Below are 12,373 nucleotides of genomic sequence, written 5' to 3' on the forward strand. Positions count from 1 at the left end.
AGGAGGTATTTAAAGTATTTTGCACGGTCATTTTTCACTTACCAGTTTTTAAAGTGCAGAGCAGAGCAAATCAAAAGGTGATTAAACATTTCCAAGAGCAAATTCAAGGTATTTAGCATAATCTAAACCGCATTTTCAGCAGTTAACCGATCAAAGTCAGTTGTGAATATTTGCAAAGTATTTACTAAGTCGGAAGTGTTTTCTGGTTATTTGAAACGCTAAGCTATTTCGTAAGTAGAATTTCAAGTTTGAAATGGCTCCCAAGGTACAGAAACCCATTGTAGTAGAGAGCATTGAGAAGCCTACCTTGAAATACACCTTACCTCCCAAAGTGGCATTCGAACCCGATGAGAAAACTGCATTCTCTCTCATTCCGGATAGGGTTCTGTTGATCGAAGATGTTATATTTTATACCAAGTGCTGAGTTGATGAGCTAGGTCATACTGAGATTAAGGATATGTATGAAAAATTGTGCACTAACGGAAACCTAGATAGCAAGTTTGAGCATATCAAAGTTAAGGGATTGACCGAAGCCCTAACCTATCCTCGAGTCTTCAAACCCTAATGGGTCAAATTTGTCTTGAGCCGAGTGCATGATGATTTTATGTGGTTAGAGGATCAACCTTTCAAGATCACCAAGGAGATTATTCACATGATAACCGGATACCCTATATTTGACCATGCCCGAGCACATAAGATGATTTCACAGAAGGAATTGATAACATTAACAGGTGTTGAGTCTGATAGAAGAGGTCTTAAGTTGAACAATGTGACTGATGCAGAACTCAATTTTGCTATTAGAGTTATTGGTTATTGTTTCTTCCAGTCTGCAAGAGAAAACAGTGTATCATGTGCAGCTGTAGATTTAGCTTATAAAATTGTTAAAAAGGGTATACAAATTGATTTATGTGAAGTGTTATTGAAGAATCTTTTTGAAAATCTCAATACAATAAGGAAACTGAAGAATAATACTGCAAACACACTAAAGTTTGGGTCACTCTTATTGTGTATGTTCTTCTATTTTTAGAAATTCTTTCCATCAGTCGGTAACATTGTTTGGGAATTACACCGACCTATCACCCATCAAATAAATGATTTCATCAATTAGGTAGGTGATAATTTCAATATGATAATGGATGATTACATCAATAGATTCCAAGAAAAGATGCATAGCAGGTACAGGATTCCACCTTAGCTAGTGGAAAAGTACAAGGATACTATATGTTTTGAAGTGGATACCGACTATTGTTATGTCAATGCAGTAGAACCCATGACTCAATCATTACCGCCTATGGGTTATAAGATAGATTTTGACATTGCTCAATAGTAGATAGATGCCTTTTTAGCACTTCCAAGGCATGCTATCGAGAATAGATATGGCACCTATGAAGAGGTGAAAGAAAAAGTAAAAGTGAGCATTGTAGTACCGAAGGATACCATAAAAGCCACCAAAATGATCAAGGATTTAACTGAAAAGTTTGGAGAAGGTTCTACCTCCACACCTACTAAGCCAACAAGAAGGAAGAGTGATCAACTTTCGATTGAGGAAGAATCAAAATATTAAGAACCAACAATTACATTGAACACCGAGTTGCCAAAGGGCAAAGTTTTGAAAAGAAAGAAACAGGATACAACCGAGGTATCATCAACCAAGCCAGCAAAGCGACCGAACACTAGATCATCTACTGCATCACCTGGTAAGAAGCAGAAGAATGTAGAAACACCTAAGGTTACAAAAACTTATAGAAAGAAGCCCAGAAAACTAATTTTGGATAAAGAGGCAAGTGACACAGAGTCAGAAGATGTAAATAAACTTCAGGTTGTAAAAATCTCAAAGGAAGATGTACATAGTGTTGACAATTTTTGTGCAAAATTAAAGGAAAATGGTGGATTTGGGTTGTTTAGATATGTAAAATATGATACAAGAACAGATGAAGAGAAGAGGCAAATAGAAGAGACTGTAATTTGTGCACTTCTCAAGTTCCGAGTAGTTCCATTGGAAGTGGTTGGTTTTCTTCCAAAATCATTGTACTCACACATTGATAATAGTTGGAAATATGCTATGGACTTGGAGAAGCAAATAAGAGAAAGAGTTTTAGTTCATCTCTTTCTAGATATGTCAGTAATGACATAAGAGATCATTTGAAAAACTACCAGACAAATTTTCAAGTAAAACAAAGGGCCTTGAAAATGATGAATGGCCTATATGGAAGAAAATATTCAGGATTCAGGCTAAAGATCCAAAAGGTGAAGTAGAAATAGTTGACATCACCGAGCAAGATCCTGCTTCCACTATTCAGTTAGATGAGGATGTAATAGACACTGGACTAGAGGAAGGAGAAATGATAGAAGGAAGCTCCTATGCCAAACTGATATCAAGTGAATCAATTGTGGTACAGGTTAAGTCCTATCCTCCAATCACCCAACAAGTTACAACTGAGAAACTTCAAGACATAGATCAAGGTATAGAGGGTCAAAAGGTTAAACCAGATGAATCTACCTCTCAGGCCACCGTCAAGCAAGCTTCCCAAGTACCATCAAGCACCGAGATAATTGCCACTGAAACTCTAAGCAAGGAAACACCGAAGGATACAATAGAGGCTACAGGAACTAACAAAAGTGTTGCCTCTACCGAGCAACATACCAAGGAAGGACAAGCCTCAAAAGCCATTGTACCCATTCAACTAGAGAAGGCATCATCATCAAAGGAGAAGAAAGAAAAAAGACATAGTTTTAAGATAGATCTATCAAAGCCCATTGTGTTACCAAATGCTGACATTACAAAATTGAAAGGGCAAGCACTGATAGAATTTGGTGAGCTTTGTAAAGCCAAAGTAGAGCAGGAAAGACAGATAGCTATTCAGCAGAAGAACCAAGTACTTCAGAAGGTCAAAACATTATTGACAGACATGATACCTGTAGCTACCATCAATAAAGATGTTGCCATCCATGTGCAGCTGGATGAACTACTCACTCAATTGGAGGAATCAGGAGTAGAAGCATTTGAATACCTTAGCAAATTGAAAGATAAAGAGCTAACTGCCCAGATGATTGAAAAAGTGCAGCAAGCAATTGCTATAGGTAAAATAAAGCTTATTGAATTCATTGATGAGTTGTCCCCTCAACTCAAGCATATAATTTATTTATTCTAGAAGTTATGCACATTCTCATTCTTCATCAAAGATATCAAGAATAAGACTGAAGCCATTGAAAAAGAGTTTACCGATCTCTCAAATAAATTGACTACCGAGCCAAATTCTCTTCAGAATTTTTATACAAGGCTACAAACCCTTATGGCTCAATAGTTAGAACTTCAGAATGAAGAGCATAAAATAAGGATGTATATCATGACTCTTCAAACATTATTTATTCCCCATTTGTCATTAGTTCAAGAGCAGATCAACCGAGCTACCCAATTGTCAACTCAAGTAGAGGGAAGCACTTTAGATGGTTTGATCACACTGTCAACTGATATTACAGCTCAAAATGCAATAATGGAAAGTGTCAAGGATGCACTTACCAACGCTCTTACAGAAGCTCGTACAAAGTATAAATCTATTTTTGATCAGTTGCCACCACCAAATGGTAACTAGTTTTGATGTTTATTAAAAAGGGGGAGTGTACCGAGTATCTGAGTATATAGAGTATCTGAGTGTACAGAGTTTATCATATATACCGAGTGTACAGTTGAAATTGATAGGAAGAGCATGGATCATCAAGAGCATGGAACATCAAGAGCATGGAATACAGAGTATGGAACATCAAGTTATGTACAAAATATTGATAAGGGGAGTATGTATTTGAACGATGTATATACTGACATTTCAGTTTATTTTGCAAGTATATAGATTTTGTGTTATGACTTTGAAAGGAGTTTTGTCAAACATACCAAACTAATGTCAAAAGGGGAGATTGTTTCTATTTACTAAGTTGTCATTAGTTTTATGCCCAAACTCATCCTATATACACTAGTCGGTTAATACTACTGAAAAGTCCAGTCGGTAAATAACAAGGTTATTGGTGTCGGTTACAAAAGAGAGACAAGTCACCGAGATGATATACACCGAGCTATGAACCGAGATGAATACAGAATGTCTACCGAGTAAAGTTCATATGTCTACCGAGCAGCAAAGAAGGAATACCGAGTTAATCGAAACTGACTGGAAACGTGTTACTAGATTCAATGAACCTGGACACACATGTGAAACGTGTTACCAGATTCGAAAAGATGAAATCGTTATTACATAGGAAATTGAATTTAAAGATTTTTTATGATTTTGAGGAAGAATATCCAATGAAATAATTTCTATGTTTATTCATTCAATAAAACATGTTTGTATGATCGAAGCATGAACAGATCACCATCTCAGAGATCTATATAAACATAATGATTTGAGTATTTGAGATATGAGATGGCAATCAAGAGAGAAGATATGAAGTGATGATATAGTTAAGTGTGAAGAAAGAAGATTGATAGAGATATTCAGAGGTTGCCGAGAAGGTTTCAAAGAATAGTTTAAGGGACAAAGTATACAGAAGTGGTTACCGAGTTTATTTATCAATTACCGAGGAATGCTATGAGCAAGGTAATTTTATATTGAGCACATAGAGTCTTCTATAACATTTCAGATGTGAAGTTGCAGATATTTTGTAAAGATTTTGATTGAATTATTAAGTTGTGTTAGAAACCTTTAACAGGGTAAAAGACTCTAATAAAGTCTATAAATTGTAAAGCCTTTAACTAGGTACAACATTTTGTAAAAGTGTTTGTAAAATCCTTTAGAAAGGTAGATCTAAAAATCTTTATACTCCTAACAGGGTAAGCTATCAGAAATAGCTAAACATGTAGCTCTAATCAAGCAATCTTGATTACTGCAGTAGTGAAGTTGTGGGTGCCATCCCCACCGTAGTTTTTCTCTCTAATCAAGAGTTTCTGTGTGACCAAAAATCTTTGTGTTATGGAGTGAAATTTTGATGGATGTTATTTCTATTATTATGTTTCAGTATTATATAATTATGAGATCAACAATACTTAGTTTGTGTTTATTAGTAAAATTATTTTTCAACTAAAGTTTTGAAGTACTGATTCACCCCTCCCCTCTTAGTACATTAGCTTTCCAAGTCAAACCTAACATTATTACATGTGTTTCATGTAGTTTATTGAACATTCCATCATGGACTTATTTTAAAATATTTCAGGACCTATACAATATATCATACTTGTTTATTTTGTGCAATTTGTTTATTTCATGTCATGGACTTGTTTCATCATGGATAGTACATATTTTTGGCATTATGGATGAATTGATTATGTGTTTCATTGATGTTTTGTCATTGATGTTAACACTAGCTGTTATGGATGGTTACCAACAAATAGGTTATCGGTAGAAGATCTAGTGTTACCGATAGAAGAGACTATCTGTTGGACACTTCCAGCATGTTTGGATCAGTGAAGTATATTTGATTCCATGTGTTATATGCTCCATGAGCTTGTTTTGGTCAATTTGTATTGGATGTTATCATACACTTTGGGAAACCATTACCAACACTGGTTTAAGGCTTTACTGATAGAGATTTCATTGAGGAATTGTGACAAGATGCACAATTGGTTTTGGTGCAACTTCTTCATGGATTTCAGGATGCTAAAGATGTTCATTGATCGTGCTTCAATTGCTTGAAGGCCTTTATTTAGTGTGGTGTACCCAGAATAGGTCTGATACCTATCTAGGTTATGGACCGGTATTATGTTAGCGTGTACTCTACATGTTACCGGGATTCTTCAAGATGTTTTATGGATTTGTTATTATTGTTTTGGTCTTAAGCCGACATGACATATCATTGTAAATGGAATTATGTAATGATTGTATTGTAATATCTTTAGGTGGCCGACCTAATTGGGTTAAGCCTTAGTGTTTGTATAAATAAGAGGTAGAAACTCTTTGTGAAGTATTATGATTATTGGAAAGGTCATGGTCAAGGAATATAATGTGTGGATATTATAATATCATTCAGGCAGAGGAGTTTGTCGATTATTGGTGATCGAATTGGATTCAGAAGAGGATTTAGTCCTTCGGCATTGAGCTTAATCGGGACTGTAATCAGGCATTGTAGATGCTATTTCTAGCAGTTCACTCTATTGAATTGTTGTCCATTTATCTTGAGAAGGTTGTAGCCTCTCTGTAGTCAGTTAGACTCTTTTGTAATGAGTAGTACGCTCTAGGCAATGTGCCTTCCTGCAAGTGCAGGCCCCTCATTGTAACACATACTTTCTGTAGAAGTATCATCTGACTGTGGGTAGGCTTCCCATCGTGGTTTTTCCCTTTCCAGGTTTTCCACGTACAAATCATGGTGTTATGTGGTATGGTTTATTTGCATTGATTATCTGGTTAATTTTTAAGTTGCATTGTTTATCGGTATCTATTCCTACCGACATTTGTCTATGCTTTACTGGTACTTAATTTGTTTAAGGTCATATTATGGATTAAAAGTTATAATCTGTTAACAACTGATTCACCCAGCCCCTCTCAGTTGTTGACCAGTTATCCTAACACATATATATGCTTTACAAGCTAGTACATGTGTTTCACACACACACACACACACACACACACACACACACACACACATATTTATATCATCTAGTTTAGTACATTTCAGGACACACATGTACATGTATTATATTTATTTCATGGACTTTTAAGAAATTTATACATGCTTTAGATAGATCATCTACATGTATGGATAAATTCATGCTTTCTAGAGCACTTTGTTATATGTATGTATATGGATTTTATTACTATGTCTTCTTATATGTACACGTACATACATGTTAAATTATATATTGATTTCTAACAATGAGCTCATATATGTACACCTTAGTCACATAACTTAATCACATAGTTCTTAAATAATTAAAATATGCATTTAAATTAAGTATGTACAAGTGCATTTAATTAAAAAACTATATAAATATTCAAAACAATTGATAGGTATATATATATATAATAAATATATGAACGTATATATATATTAAGCAATCTACATGTCCAACAAGATTAATTAAATTTATAAACATAAGCAATTTACACATGAACCAATTTTGAAATAATATGTACATCTATAATATATTAAAGAGTTAATATTTGTACACAATTAAATTAGGACACACCATGGCTTAAAAGGGGATGGGCCTAGATTTAGGATGTATGGCTTAAGGGGATGGACCTGATTAGGACATGGCTTAAGGGGATGAACCTAGTTAGGACTTGGTTTAAGGGGACATGGACCTAATTAGGACATGGCTTAAGGGGATGTTCAAAACTACTTAGGGCTTGGCTTAAGGGGATGAACCTAATTAAGACATGTGGCTTTTAAGGGGATTCAAGCCTAGAAGGGGAATATAGTTCATATGTATTACACATACATACAGGATATACATGAAGCAATAAATATCTCATACTGCACATACATTAAATAAATGAACCAATTATAAAATTAGAACTTACACATACTTAAAGAAACATAAATAACAAGTACACTATTATACACATGATTGATCCATGTACATCTCAAATTATATAAAAGTTTGATTCAAATCTTAAATATATTAAAGTTTTATCCACATCTCAAATATAAAAGTTTGCTCCACATCTCAAATTTAAAAGTTTGATCCACATCTTAAATATATATTAAAGTTTGATTCAATCTAAAACACTAAAAGTTTGATCCAATCTAAGACATTAAAAGTGAATTTTAAATCTAGGAAATAACATTTTAAATTTGATCCCTACATGGAGACAATCAGGTTCTTGAAAGATCTATAATTTAGATCCCTGCCTAGTGACAAATTTTGTTTTGTAGGGGACCTACATGCAATTTTTTTTTAATGAGTTAATTAGAATTAAGTTATTAAACATACACATTAAAAATAGAAATTAACTAAACATTTAACAAAAAAAATGATGCTAACCAATTTATTAAAAATCTTGATTTAAATAAATTCATGAACTCGTTTCACATGCCACCAACAACAAAAACTAACATAAACCTACAACAACAAAAAATAGTTAGATATATATAAATAGGAACTAGGGGGTGAAAAGTTAATTAGGACATGGCTTAAGGGGAAATTAACTAATTAGGACATGAGGCTTAAGGGGATGGGTGTAATTGGGACATGTGGCTTAAGGGGATCAAACTAAATAGGACATGTGGCTTAAAAGGGGATCATTTGAACTAATTAGGAAATGCCTTAAGGGGATCTAGGCCTAATTGGGACATGCGGAAAGAAAGGGGATCAAAGTTTAAACTAGGACATGACTTAAGGGGACATAAATCAGAATCTAGATGGAAGTACAAAATAGTTGAACATTTTAAATGAATTTTAAAAACATGTATTAAAACCAATTTAACAATTTATCATTTAAAAAAAAATTAAAATAGAAACTAAGTAAACGTTTAACAAAAAAAAATGATGCTTACCATTTCATTAGGAATCTTGATTTAATTAGATTCATGAACTCATTTCACATGCCACCAACAACAAAAACAAAGATAAACCTACAACAACAAAATAGTTAGATATATATAAATAGGAACTAGGGGGTGAAAAGTTAATTAGGACATGGCTTAAGGGGAAATTAACTAATTAGGACATAAGGCTTAAGGGGATAGGCGTAATTGGGACATGTGGAAAGAAAGGGGATCAAACTAAATAGGGAATGACTTAAGGGGACATAAAATTAGACTCTAGATGGAAGTACAAAATGGTTGAACATTTTAAATGAATTGTAAAAACACGTATTAAAAGCAATTTAATAATTTATCATTGAAAAACATTTAAAATAGAAATTAACTAAACATTTAACAAAAAAAATGATGCTTACCAATTCATTAGAAATTTTGATTTAATTAGATTCATGAAATCATTTCACATGGCACCACCAACAACAAAAAAAATAGTTAGATATATATAAATAGGAACTAGGGGGTGAAAGGATAATTATGACATATCTTAAGGGGAAATTAACTGATTAGGACATGAGGCTTAAGGGGATGAGTGTAATTGGGTCATGTGGCTTGAGGGGATCAAACTGACAAGGACATGGAGCTTAAGGGGACATCTTAAAATTATAACCTAGATGGAAGTACAAAATGGTTGAAAATTTTATACATGAATTGTAAAAACCTGTATTAAAAAGGCAACTTATCAATTTATCATTGTTCAAAGACATGTAATTTTAAAAACTTATACATACCTCTATATTAAATATTTAAATTCCATTACATACCATTGTGTAAACTCCTAAGGGGATGGACCTATATATTAAACAATAATATTTAAACTATAGATCAAATGGTAATAATATAGAGTTAATCTGAAAATTAAATAAAGGGAATGGGTCCCATAGAAATTATATATTTAGTATACATGTATACATACCTCTTTAAATACTTATTCCATTGTACCATCTGCATCCTCTCTCTTTTCCAAAGCATCTATAATTGTTTCATGATCTTCCATAGAAATTGTCCACAACTTTTTATTAGTAGGTCTCTCGCGATATCTCACGAGTTGTATATTTGTTGCAATAATCAAATGTGAGTAGTGTATAATCTTCTTGTCTGTTTCATAATCTTCAAAAGCAAGCAAACTATTCTTCCTTGTCAAATATTTCCTTAGCCAAGTTCCAACAACTACCACTGAACTAGTCGGATAATGAAAGCCATCATCATCTTCTTGAGGATTAACTAATTTGTGTTTAGTCTCAACACATCTAGCCAACTAATATTATGTTTCCTTTTGAGTGTCCTCAAGTGCAACAACAACATACACATGTCCTACAAACAAAAATAATTTTAAATATCAAAATTTCTAATAAAATTTTACCAAAATTTTCTACATTATATAAAAAGGTTTGAAATTAATTATTAAACATGAACTAGAAACATATATAAATTTGAAACAAAATAATTAAATAATTACATTTTTGTGCAAGGTCTGAAACATGATCATAATCATCTGATGCAAACAATTGATCATTATCTTCAATCGTGTCAATCTGATCTTGTGCTTGAGCAGGAGCATATGATCTTTGATTCCAATCTTCAACCCATTTAGTATTCTCACATACATCAAAATCACCTAAAATACAAAACTGACAAAAACATGCAAGTTCCCTTGTCCATATAGTCCATATGCTTGCATTTGAACTCTTGAATGAATGCCATTTTGTCAATCCACTAATTGTCTCACAATCAAGTCTCGAAACAATGTTCTCTTCTTTAACTAACCAAAAGAATAATTGAATTGTAGAGTTCACACTTGATCCAGTAGATAATGTTGTATTGCACCAATCTACAATTGCATGTGCATCTTTAAATTTTACATTATCTTCAAATTTTAATTTCTCTCTAGCAAGAATTCTTTTAACACATGCACCAAATTTATCATGTTCTCCTTTACCATGTCCAGCTTCAAAAAAACTCCATATATGTTGGATATTGTATTCCTTGTGAGCCCTACTTAGCCAATAAAACATTTGAGCATTCTTGAATTGTCATGTACACTTATCTGACCATATAAGATGTTATGTCATCTGGATTCCTCTTTCTCTTAAATTTTTATAAAATATGTTGAAACAATATTGAACAAACTCTGATGAGTGCATCCAATTATCACTCACATAGAAATGGTACTCCCTTAATATTTTTCTATCATCCTCTGTGCTATCATGTATGCATGTCTATAAATAATATGAACAAAAATAGCAACTTGAGTGGAATTGTAACACTGAGATTGAATTTCCTCTTGTGGTTTAAGAGTATAGTTTTCCACAAAGTCCACCAGTGATAGTATACTTCCAACTGGAAATGAATTTCTACATACATGCGAAATTGAGCATCAAGCCATCTAGCATGTTGAGAGTGTGTCACATATTTTGGAACAATCTTACTCTTAAATTTTGACATGAATGCATGCACACTAACTTGTTTTGTGATTAAATCAACATGCTTTCCTATTTTTCCATCCTTTAAAGGATACTCAACATTCTTAAATCTTCTAAGATCCACTAGTTGCCCAAAATTAGTTTCACTACTCTCATGCATACATTCTACTAGTGATGAAAAATTGCCACAACTAGAACATTGTCTAGAGATACATGAACGTAAATAAAATAATTTCCCATAAGTTATTTCACAAAATAAACTGGTTACAAATTCCTTGATTGATTCAGGTGGTACATCAATACCACATTCTTGGATAAGCATGTTACTATGCAAAACATAACATATGTATAAAAAAAGATCATAATAATAACAAAATTGCACACGTGTTTTATAGAAACAAGAGATTCCTTGCTTATTAATTTTCACATACCAGGGCATGCATTTTCAAATGATATTTAGCTTATGGTAATATTTTCATGTAACACAACTTCATCAAAAAAATTCTATAAAATTTAGGTTGAGTTGTGTCTAATAGGTGTTTTGGATGAGGATCATGAGTTTTTGACCCCACTCTCAACTTTAGAACATCTCTAGCATTAGATGATACCCTTGTATTATCATGCCAAAACTTTTCAACCAAAGATTTCACTTCAATATTCAATTTCATATCTGACCTTGGAAGTCTACTACCAAAACTCTAGTTCGTATTGATTGAATCATTTTCAATACTTTCTCTTCTTTTAGTTGCTCTAACCAATGTTTTAGGATGCATATTTGAAATTCCACTAATTTTTCTTACCTTCCTTTTATTCAAGGTTGTTTTATTCACTATAGCAGTTGCTATAGCTCATTGTGCCGCATTCTTATCTTTAGATCGACTCTTTTTTCTAATAGATTCAATGACACTTGCAACAATAGAGATAGCATTCTTAACTGATTCATCTTCTTTTGTTGGTTTCACAAAGATGCCTATTTTTTTCATCACTTTTCTTATTTTCCACATTCTCATCAATTGCATCATCAGTTGACATTGAATTGCAATTTTTTTTCGATAAAAAAAATCATTGTATATCTTATTTGCATAAGTTCTTATTTGTCTCCAAGAAATCCTACCAGGAAGATTATCCAAAACATTTTTTTCAATTTTTATAAAAATGTTTTCTTGATCTTCAACAATAGGAGGATTTTCATTTTCACCATGTTCAAAAGGATTTTCACTTTCGACTTTCAAAGGAATTTCATCTTTACCAACACGAGGGTTTTCATTTTCAATATCTCTAATTTGTTTCATTTTAGAGTTATGAACAATTGTATCAATCTCAACATTGGTATATCCAACTTCTACTAAATCATCAACATGAATATCATCTATAATCACATTATCCATGTCTTTCAGAGAAGGATTTGAAGATGTACCTAGATA

The sequence above is a fragment of the Cryptomeria japonica genome, unplaced genomic scaffold (assembly GCF_030272615.1).
Source record: "Cryptomeria japonica unplaced genomic scaffold, Sugi_1.0 HiC_scaffold_37, whole genome shotgun sequence".
Lineage (NCBI taxonomy): Eukaryota > Viridiplantae > Streptophyta > Pinopsida > Cupressales > Cupressaceae > Cryptomeria > Cryptomeria japonica.